Below are 20,754 nucleotides of genomic sequence, written 5' to 3' on the forward strand. Positions count from 1 at the left end.
TGAAGAGCGGGCACCCAGAACGGCGCAGGGCACTGCAGGAGGGGGCAGAGCTCCTAGCTAAACTCTGATTGGTTTGCTCTGCCAAAGTATCGCCAGTTGAGACCCCCACAACGGCTGACCTGAGACCACCTGCACACCTGAAGGCTCTGACAGAAGCGGGAGGAGAGGGTGAGATCAGTCGCCCCCCACAGACGCTCATTTGGGGTCTCCTGGCTGTCGCCCCTGCAGCACCACCTTAAAGAGGTGCCAGGTAAGCCCACCAGTGGCCACCACTCAACTTCTCTGCCCCTCACGTCACTCCTCACGGGCCTCCTGACATGTTTGCCTTCCTCTTCCCACTGGGGGTCTAATGGTGACCCCAGTCGTCTCTCTTAGCCAGGCGGTGGTCCGGCACTCCTGGATGTTTGTCACCTTTTAACCGTTAGCTGGCGTTGGCGATGACAGCCGTGCTGCGTTTGCCCGACTCTCCAGCAGGTGCTGCTGTGCTGATCCCTACACACTGACACCAGGCTAAGAGGGGCTTCAGGACCCCCGCGGGCGAGCACCCAATCAGGCAAAGAGAACAACTGGCACCCTCTGCTCTGAACGGTGGGCAACGTGGCACCAGTGGACTATCTGGCGGGCTGGCGAGGAAGGTCAGTTACTTCCTGTGACCCCAGTGGGCTTGTGTGCACAAACAGGCCCTCAATGGAGGGGACCAACATGGCAGTGCTGTCACAGTTGTTGGTGACACTGTTCATGTTCAGACGTGGCCACAACTGAGCGGTGGATGGCCGGTCACCGTCACATGACGTGTGTCACACGAGCTTCACGGCTTCAGGTCCGGCTGGTCCAGCAGTGGCTGAGGGGCAGCGGGCATGCATGATGTGGTGAAGTGCCAGGCTGACCAGCTCTCCAAGACATCTCGACTCCTTACTGGGGTCCATCAAGTGGGTCATGCTGATGGAGGGTCCTGAGAGATGGTGGTGACGTCTAAATGGCCACCTACCTGGCACTCCAATCCTCGTCTTCCTCGCTCCTATGCCCAGCGCTCGCCTGTTTTGCCCGACTTCTCTCTGTACTGTCACACGATTTACCAGACACAACCACAGCATGGTCCCCTCGCAGACCCTGAAACCTGGGATCAAGTCAATGCCCGGCTACCATCTGTGTGGAGTTTACTTGTTCTCTCCTGCCGCACTGCAAAGGCACTTGGCATGGCCTGACTGAGTGTGCAGGCTCAGTGGTGGACTGGCATCTCATCCACCCTGAACTGGCTTACCAATGGATGGTCCCATGCCCACACTTCACCAGCCTCACCCCTTAGCAGATGGCCCGTCTAAAGGCTGCCCAGTGGTGTTGAGACCCTGGATGGTGCAGCGCAGCTTCTGCCCAGACACTGCCCAAGTGACCAGGGTCCGGTGCCCAGCATGCCAAGTCGTGTAAGCGTGTGTGATGAGAAAGGCGCTATATAAGGACTGCCTGCTGGTGGCCACCTGGATGGCCCAGGCTACTGAAGGTGACTTCCTCACCCGAGTCATTAGGATGATTTGTGTGGCGCTGGTCAGTGACCTGGCGCAGCCCCACCACCATGGAGACCACCCTTTGAATTCCCAGGCTAAAGCCTAGAGTGCCATAAATTACCTGACCACCCTGTGGGAGCCATTCGTAGGAGACCACTGGCCAGCAGATAGCTGAGGGGCTCCTGGGCACTGGGGGGGGGGTCACAGGCAGCGGGCACATGCCATGCCAACCGCACATTACGGCCGTGACCCCCTGTGACGTATGAGTGGCAGTCTGGTTTCTGAGGTCACTTGGCTGGTGGCAGATGACAGTGTGGCCCGTTGGTGACCATGGCAACTGCAAGCAATTACCAGCTGGTCAGGATTCAGATGACCCTGGCTATTCAGGTGGGCTGCAGATGGTCTGAGTCGGGGGAGCTGTTGAGCGAAAGCTGACCCTCCTTAGGTTGGGGGCACTGCTAGAGAGCTGAGACCCCCATCACGACTGGCACAGCAGAACTGACCTCTGCCCAGCTGGCCACATCGTAGAGAAGACCAGAGCACCCCTGTCCCCTCATCAGTCACCTCGGTGTCACATTCTCGCCTCTTTGTCATTATGAATGGCGTCATATAACACAGAGGACTGGCGTGGCCAGCGACCCCAGCCAGGAATGCCATCCTCATGTGGTCTTTAACAGCAGCACCCTGGCGGGCATTGTCCACACTCCTTGTCTTTTTTATGTGTGTAATCGAGTGGGCTGGTCGGGTCAGGGGGGCCGCAGCTCGTCTATTCAAAGGAGCCATAAAGCCTGCCCCGCTGACCACTGCCTGACCCCGGCCGCCACGGTGCCGCCATCCTGAAGCCGCACGGCTCGGTGCCCACCAAGAGAGGGGCTGTGGGTGCATAGGAGTCACCTCGGAGTACGGCCACAGTGCCCATCACCTCGGCTGGCAGGCGGGCTACACGATGAAGGTCCACTGGTGGTGTTGGTGGTCGGCATGGCGCTCTCCCGCCCTGCACACTGCAGTCAATGCCAACACCCGCCAGCCCTGCCCTGTGGGTGACGCACTCCATTTGTGCCCAGGGCTGTTTTCATTCCATAAAGATCTAACCGAGGGGGTCACTCGCCTTCTCCAGCGTGGAGGACACTAACATGACGAGGTCCCGTGGCGAGTGTCACCCTCATTTTTGCAGTGTGGCTTCTTCAGGTCGCACACTGTCACACCTCCCAGTTTGATTAGGTGGCACCACTGGACTGGTTGGCATCTCCATGTGGCGTAGTGAGGGGCTTCACGAGGTGGCGCTGTCGGGCACCGGGGTGACCCCCTTGTTGTCCTCTTCGTTGGCCTGCCACTCAAGACCCCCTCTTGACGTCGGGAGGCGAGTGAGGGGGCAGCGCAGTGTGGCGCGGCGGAGGAGCATCAAAGTGTTCGTGACGCCCCCGTGATTTATCTCTTCCTCTCCTCCCTAAAGTTCTTCTGTAATTTCGCTTTTGCTCGGGGGGCGCGGCCGTGTCACGCATGTGATGAGGGGCTCTTTGATCTGTGAACGAGGGTAACCTTTGGGGTCTTCTGCACGCCGTGTGTGTCTGCAGGCTCATTACTGGCCCATTTGAAGTCCTTGAATGCACTCAAAATGTTGCCATCTGAGGGGCTGGGACCACCGCTCCGTTTATTTCACTGCTGAGGTGACGGGCCGTCCCCTGTTGGTCACGTCTGCCAGCCTGGAGCCACTGCTGGGCGCTCAGTGGACGGTCACATGTGGGTCATTGGCTGCCTCGAGCCCGGGGTCACATATGGCACGGTGGTCCGGTAAGCTACTGGAATGGCCTGTGTCCTCACCTCAGTGTGGCAGGCTGCCCACCTTGGCATCGTATCGCTTCAGCATCAATGGGGGCTCATCAAACTGGAGCCCTGCTTTGCATGCAGTGCAACTGAGACAAGAGCCCTCTGGCAGGCTGGGCATCAGGTTGGCACAGGGCATGGCCATACTTCCCCACATTGTGACTGGCAGAGGTATTAGGATGCCAGTGGGGCTGTAAATAAGCGAGACCGCATTTAGTGTACCATGGGCACTGGCGCCATTCACTTACACACTGGCACTGAATGAAAAGCATTGAGCTTTACTGGCACCCTGGTGGGTAACTGGTTGCACATTTCCCGCATGCTCGCCACACAGTGTGATAATTCACAGCACCACTGCCAGCGTTACCACTAGCAACTCTGAGGAAGATGGGGCACAGCAGCAGGGAATGCTGGGAGGCAAGCCATGCTGGTGGGAGGAGCCTGGCAGCGTTCGTTAGCAGACCTCGTCCAGTGCGGTGGCTTTTCATGGGGACCACGGTCACCTGACCTGACGATGCCAAGCCTGGAGTTTGTTGGCACGAGAGTCTGTTTAGACGGTCACCGGCGCCACCAGCAGGACTACTGAGGTAGCACACGTCTGGCGCAGAGCCATCAGTTTTACAAGGGCTACGCAGACTGATGAGGTGGGCACCTTCCTCTGCCATCGTCACGTGGGGTCCTCATAGTCACTCGCTGCTCTCACCGCACGCCAATGAAAGGACCAGAAGCCAAGCCAGGCCTGTTATGCCAGGCTCCACAGTGAATGAAAACCTGAGTGCCAGGCAGGTGACATGCAAGTCACGAATGACACGGACAATGGAGGGTCCTGAATGGCACCCCTCGCTCAGCCTCGAATGTGGTGGCTTACATACAAGCATCCTGGTGGAGGGGCACATGCACTTACACGGGAACAGTCGAGACCCCGAAAGGCTTCCACAAAGGGACAAGTAGGATGGCAGGGGGGTCCGGGGCACCGCAGGTCAAAAGATTGGACTGAGTTGTTGGGGCCCTGGACTGCGGTGACAGATGGGGACACTACTGTCATATGGTGCTACGTCAAGGGGGTCTGTCTGCCTGTTCTATTCTTTCTCTGTTATATAGTGCCTTTCCTACCTCTGCAGCGTCAGGACCCCCTGCACACACAGCGTTATTCTGATCAGCATGGATGCCACATGTTGGCTCCTTTTGGGGACCAAACCTGAGCGGCCACCTCTGTCACAACTTTATCTTCTCTTTCCACCTCCCGTCTTTCTCTTTCCTTTTCGAGACCCCCTGTCCTGTTCAGGCCTGTTACCCCAAAGTGACACAACTGGCTACTCAAGCAAGCAATCAGCTCTCTGTCCATACCGCATGTGCCAACTGTGCCAATGGTGCCCCATTTTCAAATGGCCTGCATATCGCCACGCGTCTCATCACAACGTGTGAGTTCAGGTCGCAGTAACAGAGTGGCGCCCACGTGGCTCCGCTCCTCTACCCTTCATTTCTACATTTGCTGTCCTCTTTTCTTTTTCTGTTGTCTCACCTCATGTAGCTGGAGATGTGAGGTGGCGCACCGGAGGAGTGCAGACTAGAGAAGAATTCACAGCACTGACTGGCACAAGCAGGGTGCCACCTTACAGACCACGTGGGCGCGGCCAGGCAAAAAGACAGCTAATGGCAGGGCTCAAGGTCATCCATCCATCCATTATCCAACCCGCTATATCCTAACTACAGGGTCACGGGGGTCTGCTGGAGCCAATCCCAGCCAGCACAGGGCACAAGGCAAGAACAACCCCCGGGGAGGGCGCCAGCCCACCGCAGGGCACACACACACAGCACAATGTAGGATCGCCAATCCACCTGACCTGCATGTCTTTGGACTGTGGGAGGAAACACGGGGAGAACATGCAAACTCCACGCAGGGAGGACCCGGGAAACGAACCCAGATGGGCCTCCTAACTGTGAGGTGGCAGCGCTACCCACTGCGCCATCGTGCTGCCCGCTCAAGGTCAAAGGTTAAAAAAAAAAAACAAAACCACAGATCAAGATATTTGTGTCCTGAAAAATGAACTGAAATGAACTAAAAAAGTAAAGGTCACGATCTGGGGGGTCAACACACTCAGTGCCAAAGACCCCAACTTACCTGGAAGCCAAAAACGGGGGGGGGGGGACACGGGCACCTGAAGTGGGGGTCCCAACGGCCTGAAAAGATGGAAGGAGAAAAGAGCGTCAAGGATTGAAACACACAAACACCCAGAGACACACACACACACACTGAGCTCAGAGTCCTCACAGAGACACCCAGACACACACACACACACCGAGCTCAGAGTCCTCACACAGACACACACACCGAGCTCAGAGTCCTCACACAGACACCCAGACACACACACACACACCGAGCTCAGAGTCCTCACAGAGACAGACACACACACACACCGAGCTCAGAGTCCTCACACAGACACACACACCGACACACACACACACACACACCGAGCTCAGAATCCTCACACAGACACACACTGAGCTCAGAGTCCTCACACAGACACCCAGACACACACACACACCGAGCTCAGAGTCCTCACAGAGACAGACACACACACACCGAGCTCAGAGTCCTCACACAGACACACACACCGACACACACACACACACACACCGAGCTCAGAGTCCTCACACACACCAACACACACACAGACACACACCGAGCTCAGAGTCCTCACACAGACACACACTGAGCTCAGAGTCCTCACACAGACACCCAGACACACACACACACCGAGCTCAGAGTCCTCACAGAGACAGACACACACACACCGAGCTCAGAGTCCTCACACAGACACACACACCGACACACACACACACACACACCGAGCTCAGAGTCCTCACACACACCGACACACACACACACACCGAGCTCAGAGTCCTCACACAGACACACACACCCCCCCAAGTCCCAACGTCCCCAAGTGCCCTCCTTGACCCGCTCATCCCAGTCGAGTCCCGCTGCAGTCAGGACAGTTTTAGTGACCTGTGACACTCTGAGGCCCCCGTCCGCGGCGTCTCTTTTGACTCCACCCACTTTCCACGACGTCAGCGGTACGCCAATTATAGTAATGGCGGCAAACTGAACGTGTGTGCAAAACAAATATTTATTAGAAATAAAGAAAAAGCTTCACCAGGATAAACTGGCGTGCTGAGGTAATAAAGGTCTGTGAGGTCGCGTGGCACCATGCCCAGTGGGCACACAGAGGTCTTAGCTGGGCGACTATTTTACACCTCTTCATGCGTCAGTCCTGGAGCATAAGCTCCGCCCTAATTAATATAAATATTCAAATGATGCACCCCAGTAATAGTAACCCTGAGGACCCCCTAGACGTCGTGTCTCATATTTTGGCCGTTCGTTTCTTTTTGTTTCTCTATGAGAACACGGAGTGTTAATCGCAGCTTATCATTTCTTCTTCTTCGTCTTCTTCCTCAGCATTTGCCATTTTTATACCCTACGGTCGGGGGGTCAGCCTTCTGATTGCCAGTGCAGACCCTCAGCCACCGAGCCGCTGCCCCGTGAAGCGCAGCATTTACCTGACGTCCTATAAAGTGCGCCAAACGCACTCCAGGCAGGACATCACGTGAGGATTTCTGTTCAGTTTGTTTCTGCGGATGGAGAGCTGAGAGACCCTCGACAGTCGTCATGAGGGGCGTCGGTCAGCAGAGAAACAGGGGAGGGGCTTCAGAAGGGGGCGTCAGCTTATGGACCTCACAGTGTCCGAGGCCTAGGACTGTCCTGACAGCAGCGGGACGCCTCTCGGCCATTTGGGCCCCCTAAACATCGCCTGTCTCTGATTGGCTCGCTCGCTCTCACCACTTCCCCACCTAACAGCTCATGTGTGGCGAGCACACTGGCATAAAAATGGCTGCCATCGCATCATCTGGGTGGGTGCTACACGTGTGGTGGTAAGGAAAGCGCCATATAAACGTAAAGAATTCTGAAAGGACACACGAGGCGCACTGCTGGCTTAAACGGAGTGGCAGGGCTGACATCACAAGTGCTACTCCCCGACTGACCACCTGTGCCAACCAAAGCACACCACGTGGGGGCAAAGACAATAAAAAAGGGGCAGCGACGTCAAAAACGACTGAGCGCTACACGGTGACCCCCAGTCTAAAGCAAACTGGGTGGACCGCAGTCACTTGTGACCGAGTGGACTCCCCTCGTGGTGTTAGCCCCCTCTTCACGTCCTTTAGGTCCAATGGTGACAGACATCCCCCCTCAGGCCTCCCCAGTAATGTCCTTAATGCCTGAGAGACCTGCACAAGCGTGACATGAAGTGAGAGCGTCCGGCCCCATGTCACCTCCGCACAAGTGACATGAAGGACCCCATAAAAAGATACAACTAGAATGAAATGCTCTGCCACCATAATAACAACAGCCTGCTCTGGTGACAAATAAAAGGAAGACACTTGGAAACGCCTTGGGTTGGCACGCTGGCAGCTAAAGAGGATGTCCAGCAGGTCACATTAATGGCTTCACATTCAAGCGAGACCACCATGAGAGGTGAACACACACACACACCCCTCATAGTGGCGCAAGGCAGATTGGGGGTGGCAGCTGGCAGGTCAGCGGAGCCTGTGTGACATGAAATGAGACCTTGGAGGTGACGATCACAGCCAGCTCCACTGGCACATGGCTACTGGCTCATGGCTACTGGCACAAGGCTACTGGCACAAGGCTACTGGCACATGGCTACTGGCACATGGCTGTGCTCACTCGTTCAAGGCTACCAGGACTTTGTGGCTGCTGGCCGACGGTCCTCAGAATTTCTTCTTTAAAGACCAAACGGTGGCACTTGTATGGCGAAATCTCACACAATGGAGGGTCCGCCTTGTGCTGTGTCCCCGCCCTGCCTGCCCGTGCCCTCCTGATTGGTCAGACGTCTTCTGTCACCTGATCGGCTCACGATGGCCGCTCCTGAATTGACGGGTCAGAGAAATGCGAGTCCGTAAGCCACCACTTGAGAAGGCGTCTGTCGGCTTGACTGTCTCTCAGCGTTGTGCCAACTTGACGGAGCACACGGGTACACACAAGTCAGGCCTATGCCAGCCCATCAGTTGCCAGGGGATGAGGTGTGAATACATCTGTCGTGTTCCGTTCCGTTTTGATTGTCACCAAATCACTTCAAAGCGAATGCAGCCAAGGTTGGCACATGTACCCCGCCAGTGCCAGGTGAGGCGTATTCGATGCGTACCAAGGATCGTATTGGAAGCTCTGGTCACGCCATCTAACAGTTGTAGTGGGCACTACACCCGCCTGATGGAAGCGAAGTGTTTTTTGTGGCCGTGCACATGGAGTCCCCCCCCCCTCCGGCCCCCTGCTTGCTTGTGTGCCCAACTCAAATGAACGAGCTGCGCTTTATATGACTGGCAATACATTCAGGCAACAAGGGGTTAATTCCCATTTCTGAGCTTCCGTGTTTTTGATTTTTTTGATTTGTTTCTATTGTGACAAGAGTGACGTCACCTCGCGGCCATCTTGGGTGCATCACGCAGTGTGACTTCTGGGAGCCACATGCCAGCCACGTCACCCTGTCTCCAATGACAACACAGCCACCTGAAGGTACGCAAAATGGCAGCACGTCAAGGCGCAAACAAAATGGCGGAACGGTGACGTCACTGTCATAACGACAGAGAAACATAACAAATATCCACAGACAATGAAAATGGGCTCATTGTGTGTAATAATCATCACAGGGTGGCGTAAAGCGGTGCCCACGATGCCCAACAAAGCGCTCAACAATCTAAAGGAGCATGCACTGCACCACCCCCCCCCCCCCCCCGAGACCTCCTGTTTGTCACTCCAAACCCCCAATGACTTGGCGCTGCGCTCGCTGTGAAAGGCACCATATAAAATTAGCAGCCCACAATCCCCTCACGGATTTCACACCCCGGGGGGCCTGCTGGTGAAGGAGACTATCAGAGTGGCATCCAAACGCAGTGGCACAACCTGCCCTTAATCCAACTCTGGCAGCCAACGGGTACTGCGGGCAGGGGACCCTCCTTGGCCACGGCCCTCAATAATGCATTTCTAATAACACTGCAGGTGAGAGCAAACATCACTCACACGAAATAAACGGATAAAGCGCCGGCCCGATGAGATTTAAGACCCTCCAGCGCGCCGAGGAGATCCCATTACCGGGGGCCGAGATTTATCACAGTCTCAGACTGGAGCGAAATGAAAGTCATCTGAGGAGAGCTGGAAATAAAAATGATAAACGGAGCCTGAGGGCCGAGAACGGCGCACAAAGCGAGGAGCAGAGATGGCAGGGGGCGCTGCCCGAGGTCACAGGCTCCACAGACACACATCCAGAGCCCCCTGCCATCTCGCCTCAGACCTCAGGTCCCCCTCGTGAATTCCTCACTCGGCTCTGAGGACAGTCAGATGTCACCCAGCCGGAGAGGAGCAGCGAGGACTACCAGCAAATGAGCAATCAAGAAAGCCTGGCACCAGGGAGCGGGCGGGCGAGCCTACAGTAGGTGCCACCCTGGCACCAGACTTGAGACGCGCGAGGGGCTGGCTGGATGATGGAGCCGAGGGGTAAAGACACACAACTTCCTCCTCCACCTCTGCCCGCTGGCACCGTCCACTCTCGGTGTTCTTGCCCATATTTGCTCATGTTTACAAAGCCAAGCTCTAAGCGGGCTCTGCTTAGTGTCTCCTTCACACATTGGAAGACGTCTCTACCCACGTGATGGGCGCTCGCTTCCTGAGGTCTTCTGTCCTGTTGCTTTAGCAAAACACAACGTCAGAAACAGACGTCCAAAAACACGGGGGGCAGAGGAGCAGAGGTGAGGCGGTCTGGCCAGCTGTCCACCGCCAGTAAGTCTCAATGCACCATTTGTGTCACCGGTGCCACCTCTGTGGCCGTCTCATATACTGTACAATCACGACGTGACAACGAGGGGGAGACCTGCAGGAGACTCGGCCTGACCGACCGACCGACCGACTTGCCAAGCTCAGTGCCACTGGCCTCACCACTGACCCCCAGCTTAGCCGCGTCTGATGGTAACGAGGGACGGGTCCGTCACCGAAGGCACTGCATCTCCAAAACAGTCCCCTCCTCGTTAGGCTGCTCTGCTAATCAGGCGGAGTGGCACTTCAGACATCTTCGTCCTGACAAGGATGAGGTGTCCTCCTGTCTGCAGCGCCACGCTCTCCTCTCCTCTGCCAGGAAGGTGTGAAGGAGCCGCTGAGGTACTAATGAGGACCGGGAACGACGCAATTAGAGAGCAGCGCAAGTGAGGGGCTGCAGGGAGCGAGCGCGATTTAATTAGAGCGGCGGGCACACTTCAATCGGGGGGGTGGGCAGAGTGGAACGTGTGCACGTGTGTGTGTCAGAAGACAAGCGGGCATCGAGACACACACACAAATGCTCTGACTTTGATATAGTGTGTGTGTGTGTGTGTGTGTCTGTGTGTGCGTGTGTCAGTAGACAAGCGGGCATCGAGACACACGCACACACAGACACACACACACACCATGTCAAAGTCGGTGTTACGTGTCCGAGTCTGTGTCTTGTATGTCTGTGCCCGCTGATGTGGGTGTGCCCGTCCGTCTGAGCGCGCTGTGTGTCTACACCTGACAGTTTGGTGTCCTCTCCACTTTCACGTGTGTCTGTGTGTTTTGGTGGCTCAACGACTAACCTGGCACACTTTTGTCCCGGTGGCCCTTCTTTCTTCAGCGTCTGTGCTGATGGAGGCCTGCAGAGCCAATGACAGAATGTAGAATTCAAGGCACAGAAAGTGACAAACACACCAGGACAGGTAGGGACAGCAAAAAGGCCAGCGTCACGCTAATTCAAACAAACAGACAATGGGAACCCGAGGGGTCAATCACAGGGCTGCAGGACCACTACGAGAGGTGCCCATCCGCCTCACTCTGCCTACACCACCATGTCGTGCCAGCAGGCCGCCGGTCCACCAGTCTCCGCTGGTTATCTCCCGTCTACAAAACCTCAAAAAGAGAATTCAATTGCCCTTCGATGGCGAGCGCCAGCTGCTGAGCCACTGATAAAGGGGGACACGGGGGGGGGTCTCATCGAGGCCCCCAACCCCCCACCAAACAGAGAATGGAGCTGAGCAGAAGGCTGGCAGGCGGATTTTCTGCCCATTCCCTCCTCACACGTGAGCCGCCTCAACCTCAAAGTCCGACTGACCAGGGTGTCCATCACATCCACGGCTCTTGGGGTCAACTTTGCAGAGACCTCAGTAGGCCCACCATCAGCTTTATCGAGTGGTCACTTGGCCTATCAGTGTGCCCACGGCGGCAGAGGTCTCCGACTTTCCAGATGTCACACGGCATTTTTAAGAAGAGGAGGAGGAGGAGGACAGCAGACGTTTGGAAGGTAACCTTAACATTGAGTGCTGCTCTTTGTCCTGATCCTTCAGGAGTAAATGGCCAGAGGTGAAAGGTCACCAAGGTCTGAGTGACAGCGCAGACTTGTGATTACATTGGGATCAGGTTTCCTACTTTGACAATCTCCACCTGGCCTCCCTCCGAGGGGCACTGCACAACGGGGGTCCCGCTCTCATGTTTTCACAGGACTAAACTCTCTGGTGTGTCCCGGGGTCTAAGGTTCATGTCGTCACGGGACAGGAATTCTGACCTTGTGCTCTCCACCGCTGAGCTCTCAGAGGAAGGCAAACCTCGACCTCCGCACTCCCACCCTGCGTCCTGAATGATCCAGTGCCGGAAAGACGAGAGAGTGTGTGTGCGAGCCCACCAACGTACGTATGGGCCCGATGCGCTGGCGGCAGAGCAGATGGGGTGCCACTCACGGTACCCGCTCGCTGACCTCCCAAGGAGCGACACACGAGGTGATGAAGGCCCAAGTGGACACACGGCAGGGGGTCTGAAAATCAGATCAAATCCCAAGACCGCCCAGCTCAGTGTGCCAAGTTGTCCCGTCTGGTTTCTTCTGCCAGCTCTCTCCCTGTGGACTGAATGGGCACCCCTCCTCATTTCTAGAGTGTTCTTTTAGTGCCAGCGCCCCTTTACTGCCTGTCTTCTCCCACCGCCCACTTCACTCCAGACCTCGAAAATTACTGACAGGTATGTCTGCGTGCCTGGCCCTGGGTGGCACAAGACCCCCGCTAGCGGACCCTGTGCTCAGTAATCAGCTCTGATGTTTTCTCCGCTGATCCCCTTTTATTAAATGCGGTTGAATTTCTCTCACAGCGGATCTGCGTTTTGATTTCCTTGGGGAGCACCAGAGGGGCTCTCTAATTTGCAAGCTGGCAGCCAAACTGGCAGTAAAAATGCATCTCGGGGGGCAGCCTGGCATCCTTGTAAATGCCTGGTGAAGACTGTCATCCATTCATTAAGACTAACATTCCATTTTTGTGACGTTGCTTAATATGACGGAAAAGAAAAGACATGGCATGTGCCCAGGACCGGTCAACAGGGGGCACAACCTCAGGGAGCAAACCGGATAAAACTGAGTGGGTGGGCTGCGAGTGGGGCAGCGCTACTGACTGGGGCCGTGGCTTAGTCACACACTGCTGGGGGTCAGCTGGCTATCTGAAGATGAGGGCTACTGGGGGTCAGTGGGCCATCTGAAGATGAGGGCTACTGGGGGTCAGTGGGCCATCTGAAGATGAGGGTCACCAACACACTACTGGGGGTCAGCAGGCTATCTGAAGATGAGGGCTACTGGGGGTCAGCTGGCTATCTGAAGATGAGGGTCACCAACACACTACTGGGGGTCAGTGGGCAATCTGAAGATGAGGGCTACTGGGGGGTCAGTGGGCCATCTGAAGATGAGGGTCACCAACACACTACTGGGGGTCAGCTGGCTATCTGAAGATGAGGGCTACTGGGGTCAGCTGGCTATCTGAAGATGAGGGTCACCAACACACTACTGGGGGTCAGTGGGCAATCTGAAGATGAGGGCTACTGGGGGTCAGTGGGCCATCTGAAGATGAGGGTCACCAACACACTACTGGGGGTCAGCTGGCTATCTGAAGATGAGGGTCACCAACACACTACCGGTGGTCAGTGGGCTATCTGAAGATGAGGGTCACCAACATACTACTGGGGGTCAGCTGGCTATCTGAAGATGAGGGTCACCAACACACTACCAGGGGTCAGTGGGCTATCTGAAGATGAGGGTCACCAACACACTACCAGGGGTCAGTGGGCAATCTGAAGATGAGGGTCACCAACACACTACTGGGGGTCAGCTGGCTATCTGAAGATGAGGGTCACCAACACACTACCGGTGGTCAGTGGGCTATCTGAAGATGAGGGTCACCAACACACTACTGGGGGTCAGCTGGCTATCTGAAGATGAGGGCTACTGGGGGTCAGTGGGCCATCTGAAGATGAGGGCTACTGGGGGTCAGCTGGCTATCTGAAGATGAGGGCTACTGGGGGTCAGTGGGCCATCTGAAGATGAGGGCTACTGGGGGTCAGTGGGCCATCTGAAGATGAGGGTCACCAACACACTACTGGGGGTCAGCTGGCTATCTGAAGATGAGGGTCACCAACATACTACTGGGGGTCAGCTGGCTATCTGAAGATGAGGGCTACTGGGGGTCAGTGGGCCATCTGAAGATGAGGGCTACTGGGGGTCAGCTGGCTATCTGAAGATGAGGGCTACTGGGGGTCAGTGGGCCATCTGAAGATGAGGGCTACTGGGGGTCAGTGGGCCATCTGAAGATGAGGGTCACCAACACACTACTGGGGGTCAGCTGGCTATCTGAAGATGAGGGTCACCAACACACTACCGGTGGTCAGTGGGCTATCTGAAGATGAGGGTCACCAACATACTACTGGGGGTCAGCTGGCTATCTGAAGATGAGGGCTACTGGGGGTCAGTGGGCCATCTGAAGATGAGGGTCACCAACACACTACTGGGGGTCAGCTGGCTATCTGAAGATGAGGGTCACCAACACACTACCGGTGGTCAGTGGGCTATCTGAAGATGAGGGTCACCAACATACTACTGGGGGTCAGCTGGCTATCTGAAGATGAGGGTCACCAACACACTACCAGGGGTCAGTGGGCTATCTGAAGATGAGGGTCACCAACACACTACCAGGGGTCAGTGGGCAATCTGAAGATGAGGGTCACCAACACACTACTGGGGGTCAGCTGGCTATCTGAAGATGAGGGTCACCAACACACTACCGGTGGTCAGTGGGCTATCTGAAGATGAGGGTCACCAACACACTACTGGGGGTCAGCTGGCTATCTGAAGATGAGGGCTACTGGGGGTCAGTGGGCCATCTGAAGATGAGGGCTACTGGGGGTCAGCTGGCTATCTGAAGATGAGGGCTACTGGGGGTCAGTGGGCCATCTGAAGATGAGGGGCTACTGGGGGTCAGTGGGCCATCTGAAGATGAGGGTCATCAACACACTACTGGGGGGTCAGCTGGCTATCTGAAGATGAGGGCTACTGGGGTCAGTGGGGCCATCTGAAGATGAGGGCTACTGGGGGTCAGCTGGCTATCTGAAGATGAGGGCTACTGGGGGTCAGTGGGCCATCTGAAGATGAGAGTCACCAACACACTACTGGGGGTCAGCAGGCTATTTGAAGATGAGGGTCACCAACACACTACTGGGGGTCAGCTGGCTATCTGAAGATGAGTGTCACCAACACACTATTGGGGGTCAGCTGGCTATCTGAAGATGAGTGTCACCAACACACTACTGGGGGTCAGCGGGCGGTCTGGAATGACTGGACGTATAGGCCAGCCACTCAAAGGGTGCGAGTGTGGTATCTAGGGGTCAGCAACACACTACAGGGTGGGACATCTCTACTAACTGGGGGACCTGCACTGACCAGACCCACGAGGGTGTCTGCTGAGCACACAGTGGGTGTCACTAGTGGGGTCACAGTGGGGTCAGCCTTCCCTCCGTACTGTCCGGACAGGTGGGCCCATGAGGGGGTATTCTCACCGATCCTCCATGCAGCTCAGTGACCCTGCAGCAGAGCCACATGGACGCTGGCGGTGGCCTCGTGACAGACAGCACAGGATGACTTTTTTAGTGTCGCCCCGTCTCACTGTTTTTTTTTTGTTTTTCCATCTGATTGCTCTGGATGGACGCTCGCCTCCCTGGTGTGCCGGGGGTCATCTTAAATTGGCAGTGTCTGCCCCAGTCTGACACCCTGAGCCTCCTCGGCCCTCCGGCTGCTTCTTCTGCCTTACATGGTATGTTAATTTGCCTTTTATTGTTTCTTCCCCGAGCGAAAGTCAGCAGAACTGAGAGGGGCTTCAGCAGCCAGCGAGCGAGCGAGCGAGAGAGAGAGGGGGGGGGGAGAGGGAGAGTGAGCGAGTGAGCGAGCAAGAGAGAGAGAGAGAGAGAGAGAGAGAGGGAGCGGGCGGGCGAGCGAGTCAGCCTGAAGGCATCCCATTACAGAGCCCCTGCCAAGCCTGAGCGCACAATCAGGAGGGGGCTATATAAAGTGGCTAGGTGGACTCAGCCGTCCTCACAAAAGGGATTCCGCTGTCACTCACCCCCTTGCAGCCATGCAGTCCTGACCCCCGAAGCGGCTCATTACAGAACGCCTTTCCTCCGTGCCATTCCACTTGCCGTGTTGGGAAGCCCGCTGCTTGGAGTCGGGATCGGAGCTGGGACCAGCACTGCCACCTCTGAGGCGAGTTCAGGTGAGTGCGGCTCTCGTTCAGGGCGGGGGGTGCTCTTTTGTGTGCCAGCGGGGGGATTAGTGCTGAATGCACGCTGCCTGACTCTCTCTGGCTCTCGTTTTCTCTCTGTTGTCTCTTCTATGGCTTTGTGTGCCCCCCGTTCGTAGACCCCAGTGGTCTCTTTTCTTGATGGTGTCTCAAAGTTCGTTAACCAACAGGGCAAACACACACAGAGTACTCTAACGGGGCTGATGGCAGTGCCTGCATATCGGTGGTGGGTCACATCGGGCACTGGTACTACAACACCACAGATCTAAACGTATTGACTGGATGGTGGTACCCGTCGGTCCGTCTGTCCAAGGGGTCCCAAGCCCCGCCATCAATATGGTGCCGCTAGGCACTCTGCCCATCTCCATCACTTTCAGGCAAGAAGCCGTCAGCTGTCTGCCCGCCCTGCGGCCGTCTGACGGGGTCAAGCAGAACGTATGGACTGAAAGAATGTGAGCAGAGGTGCCCTCTGACCCGCCTGGCTATTGGTTACTTGGCATTGGCGTCTGTATTTTTAGACTTGAGAGGCACATGTGGTGAGCTACCCCCAACCCCACGGCCTATTTCAGAAAGCTGGACTCTTACCTGGCAGGGCTGCCCACCCAGTCCTAAATTTAAACAGTGTCAGCCCCCCAAGGCTGGCCAGAGGTGAATTCTCTGCAGAAGAGACCTCTACGAGGGGGACCACCAGTCCATTCCTCAGCGGGTGCAGGAGGGACAGGGGGGTCTTATCTGCTGTATAGCGCCTTGCAGAACAGACAAAGCACAGAAACCCAGCGTAGAGCGCACACCTGGGCAGAAACACCTGAAATGAGCGACAGAGGCAGGCAGCGTAGGAGCGGGCGCGGGGACGGCTGAGCGCGGCAATCCAGGTGAGCCGCCGTGCCACTTGGCCGAGCGCTCTGCTGTCTGGTCGCTCTGCGCCGGGTGGCACAGCTTGACCCGCTCCCGCTTTGTCTCACGTGCACGTCGGTGCCCATCTTTCAGCATTTCTGCTGCTGGCACTCACGACCCGGGCAGACAGCTCGCGGTGGGAGGGGACGAGTCGAGGGGCTGGAGCGCCACCGATATAATGAGTAACAAATGTGGCTTCCTCTGCGGCCAGCAGCATTGAGAGGGCGCATTTAGAAAGGGAAATTGAGCGTTTCAGCAGAAGCCAGGCTGTCTCTTTGAGGGGGCAGGGGCCGCACATGAAAGGGTCTTTCTTCTCACTCCAGGGGCTTCTTCAAGTTTCAGCGCTAAAAACCGAAAATGGCAACGTATCGGATGACAAAGCCGATCAGCCGCTGTCGGCACTCGTCTGGGGAGACGGCGAGCAAATCCCTTAACCCCCAGTGGGCACTGCTAAAGCAGGACAGGCCTCCTGGGAGGTGGTCCCGGGGCGCGGCACACATCACTCACACACGCCAGGATGCTTGTGACCGTCACTTGGCTCACACGCTGACCACCCATAAGGTGCACAAAAGCCGCATGGCCGTTGGTCAGTCCACTCGACTACAGCGTCCTAAAGTCTGCCGAGACGGAGGCAAAGGACAGGAAGGTGGCAGGGACAGGAGTGACATGTCTGCTGAAAGAGCCACATGAGGTGGTGCCACACGTGTGGAGTCGGGCGCCATACTGTAATCGAAGGCCCTTTGTGGTTTGGGTCACTCCAAGGCTGACGGTGTCCTGTGCTGCACAAGTTCAGGGCGCCGGCTGATTATTACGACACGCGTAACGTCTGATAGGGCACACGGGGGGCTGGTGCCCTGTGGAACTGGCAGCTCCCAGCATTTCAAATGTCACCTGCCAGTAGTACGGTGGGTAGCTGAAATGGCCGCTCTGGTACTGCTTACTCCAGTTTAGGGTGGTGGCACACTCGCTCCTCGCCATCCTGGAAACAAGGCAGGAGCCAGCCCCGGATGGAATGCCAGTCCATCTCAGTGCACACTCACCAAACCTGCATGTCTGGAGGATTCACATGGGCACAGGGAGAACACACAGAGACAGCGCCAGGCTGATAGCTGAGCCCAGCGGCAGTAACTCCTGAGCTGTTAGTCTCTGGGGTCACACAGTGGGAGCCGGGCAATACCTGAAGGGTCCACCACCAGGTGCCCATGCAGATCCGAGGGGTGCCAGGCTGCATAAAGGGCTGTGTGTGGTGACGGCTTCATAAGGGTGAAGGCCTCCTTCTGATAAAAGGTGTGGATACCCGCTCAATCAGGTGAGCGGGTCACACATAAGCATCACGTCAGGGAATGGCATTGGAGCGACTGGGTCTCATGCCCGTACACGTTAGGTGTGACCCGCCAGGGCACGGTGCGCTACACTTCATAAAGGGACTGCTGCTCCGGATGGCGGTGAGGTTGTATGTCACGGGTAAGGTGATGCTCCATTGTACCACTCACCGCTGCTCTTGCATGTTGCACATGGTGGTCTGGGTACAGCGGTGTCTGTTATACAAGTAAGTGCGTGCCAGGCGTGCCATGCGATACCTGAGGCGTCTTGTCTCACCTGATATACAGCACCTGACTTGATGTGCCGATTGCTTGGCGCAATACAATCCCTCCTGGGGTGATGGGCATGAAGCTTCTGAGGTTGCAGGTAGTGGCACGTGCTTTTAGACAACGGCTGGACTGTGGCATGTCATCAAAAAGGGGCTGGGGTGGCAATACAGAGGTATGATCCTTATGTTGCCACAGATTATATGACACACTTTGACATGTTGTATGTTAGAGCTGACATGTGAAGTGTGACACGAGGCATGAAAAGGTGACATGTGGCGTACCAGATGTTCCGCATGTAGTTACAGATGACTTGGGCACGTTGGGCACAGCTGGCACTCTCGGACATGTTTGATGTTGAATGTGGCACATGGAGGGTCTGTGCTGTGAGTTGTAACTGCATTGGGTGAAGGGGGCACCTAAAGTGACCGGCTGGCACATAGGGAGGGGCAGTGCTGCCCCTCTCTTACGTGTTTTAACTTCATTTGCGATGTTAACTGTCGAGCGCCTCTGCTCCATCTTTGGCTTTATTTATCCGGTGACTCTAATGGCATTCGCAGATCTTCTTCATGTCCTACAGGACGCCATATTGGGTTTATTATGGAAGTCGTCATTTTGTGACCTCTGCTGCAACACTGCCATGCTTGGGTAGCGGGAGTGTGCAGTGCCAGTCGCCTGGCACTATCTTGTACTTCCTGGAGTCCAAGATTGTGGATGTTTCAAAGGATTGACTCCCTTGGGTGGTGCGGGCATCGGGGACGTACTTCTTGTTTTGAGTTCGTGGTTGGCGTTTTGAATTTCGCCAACCGCTTCGTGTGACGTCTTTCTCTTGGTGACTGTTTCGAGTGATGCAAGGCACCTAAAGGGGCTGACGTGACGTGTGGAGTGCCAGGCATGATCTACATAGTGTCAGATGTTAGTTTTATAGTAGGCATGACACGTGAAGGGCTCAGGGGCACACAAAGTGACTGAGGTGACTGCTGAAGTGTCAAAGCTCATACATGTACGGCTCAGGTTGGTTACGTGTGACACGTGAAGGGCTCACATGGGGTGGCTGAGATGACACATGAAAGGCTCGGCACCCGATGCCACCGTTAGATGTTTGTAGAACTTCATCCCTCCCGAGTCTCAATGTGCAGGATATGCCAGAAAACAGAAAGAGCTTGGGGTAGACTGGGAGTGCCAATGTGGGCACCCAACCTTGAACAGACAACAAAGAGTCGGGCACAGCAGAGCAGAGAACACAAGCAAGACAGACAGAGGGAAACAAAAATGACATCCTGAGATGGACGAGGGAGACAAAGAATAGAAAGAGGAGGAGGAGGAGGAGGAAGAGGGACGCAGACAGACAGGCAGACAGACAGACAGACAGACAGCCAAGCAGACAGAAGCGGGGCGACGGCCGCACTCCACACTTCCCCCGCAGCCGTGGCTCACCAGAGCTTTTACTCACAAGCCGAACAGACGCAGGGAGCAGAAAAGGCCGCCATCTGCCAAGCAAAAATCCCGGGGAAGCAATTAAACGGAAAGCTGTTTGCAATATGCGGCGAGTGGAAAAGTCAGGGACTCAGGAATGAAGTTATTAGGCTGGGATGGGAAGTCCTCGCGTCAGCAGAAACGCGGCCCAGGGAGGCTCCCTCGCCCACTTCTTACCGTTCTTTACGTGAAAGCCAAGGCCAAGAGCTGGCACATTAACCCCATCGCGTGGCACTGCCCCGAGGCGGAAGGCAGACGTATGCTGGTGGCTCCCCAGGGTCAGGATGGGCCAGTTTGCACGTGCGGCGGTGTTCAGGACATCAAGTGGGCACAGGCCGCTGGCAGTGGCCGCCAGACGTCATACCCACAAGATCTGTGCAGAGTCGCTGTCCCTCTGTCCATCGTGAAACGAGCAGCGCAAAGCAACTGGCAGTGGACCCCTGGCCCACCTGGACGCGCTCGGAGGACAGCCACTAAAGTGACAGAGAAGGAGAAGGAGATGACACACATGCACGTCTCTTCCCTCCCCACTTTCATCTCCTTGGCAGGCAGCATCCTCTTCCTGTGCCCACCAGTGCCGCACGAGGGTGCTAATTTGAACGGTGGCCTATATTTACGAGCCTGAGACAGACGAGTCGAGTTAACCCTGAAATGGCACAGCGATGGCCCCGGTGGCACTGACGGCCCGAGTCCCAGCTGCACTTGAGACAATGTCACGCAGCTGCCTGTCGGACTCTGGGGGCTAAGAGTGAGCCAAGATGTGCCCCCCCCCCCCCCCCCCGAGTGTCACCGTATCC

The 20,754-nt window shown here is 56.2% G+C and overlaps 1 protein-coding gene across 1 annotated transcript in view; it reads left to right on the plus strand.

Moving 5' to 3' along the window:
- Nucleotides 1–15,661: 15,661 nt before the first annotated feature.
- Nucleotides 15,662–20,754, plus strand: part of LOC114657062 (tenascin-like) — a 57,848-nt gene continuing 52,755 nt past the window's right edge. Inside the window, exon 1 of the mRNA XM_051931874.1 lies at nt 15,662–15,971. The gene's annotated coding sequence lies outside the window, so the exon portion shown is untranslated. The remainder of the gene's footprint in view (nt 15,972–20,754) is intronic.

This window comes from Erpetoichthys calabaricus, chromosome 9 (genome assembly GCF_900747795.2).
Source record: "Erpetoichthys calabaricus chromosome 9, fErpCal1.3, whole genome shotgun sequence".
Classification (NCBI taxonomy): domain Eukaryota; kingdom Metazoa; phylum Chordata; class Cladistia; order Polypteriformes; family Polypteridae; genus Erpetoichthys; species Erpetoichthys calabaricus.